At 47.3% G+C, this 797-nt stretch overlaps 1 pseudogene; it reads left to right on the top strand.

The window, feature by feature from the left end:
* The first annotated feature begins 230 nt into the window (after positions 1 to 230).
* The window catches only part of LOC110032934, a 5,801-nt pseudogene continuing 5,234 nt past the window's right edge, over positions 231 to 797 (top strand).

The following is a 797-nucleotide window of genomic DNA, read 5'->3' as shown; positions in this document are numbered from 1 at the left end:
AATTTTAAATCTATGTTATGTTTATGTTATAATAAGTTTAAAGATTAATTTTTTTATCAAAAGATTTTATGAGCAAATTTTGTTTGATTGAATTTCTATTTTTTTAGAGATTAAAAATGCTGTCGTTTTTTTGGTCAAAAGTCAACTACCAACAAAAGGATTAGATGCATCAGCCTTCGAAAAGCAATTACGATACTTCAAAATAAGGGAGGCAATAATTTTAATATTATTCCGGCCGCTGCTCCGGTCCATCCAGCTCCCAACTCGGCCTCCTCATCCTCTCCCTCTTCCTCCTCGCCGCTGGCTCCGGCGGAGTCCGCCCCTGCAGCCTCCCATTCGGCGTCGACCAATTCGACCGCCGGACCGCCGCCGGCCGCCGTGGCCTGGCCAGCTTCTTCAATTGGTATTACTGCACCTCCACGGCCGGCGTGGTGGTGGGGATGACCTTGATGGTTTATATACAGGACAGTATCAGTTGGCCGATCGGCTTCGGAGTCCCGGCGATCTGCATGCTCTGTTCTATTATTTTCTTCTTTATAGGGACAAGGGTATACGTCTATGTGTCGGCGAAGGGGAGCGTTTTCGCCGGAATCGCTCAGGTTTTTGTGGCGGCTTATCGGAAACGCGGCATGGAGTTGCCGGAGTCGGTTGATGCGCGGCGGCAGGAGGCGGCGCTGTATAATCCGCCCGTGGGGAGTGGTGGCGTGATGAAATTGCCGCTGACTCTTCAGTTCAGGTATGTTTTCTAATGCGCTTTCAATTTATAAATTTTGCAGTTAAAATTATATATGGAAAGC

Source organism: Phalaenopsis equestris, unplaced genomic scaffold, assembly GCF_001263595.1.
Source record: "Phalaenopsis equestris unplaced genomic scaffold, ASM126359v1 Scaffold000002, whole genome shotgun sequence".
NCBI classification, from domain to species: domain Eukaryota; kingdom Viridiplantae; phylum Streptophyta; class Magnoliopsida; order Asparagales; family Orchidaceae; genus Phalaenopsis; species Phalaenopsis equestris.
Note: the sequence above shows the minus strand (reverse complement) of the source record. Positions and strands in the feature narration are given on the sequence as shown.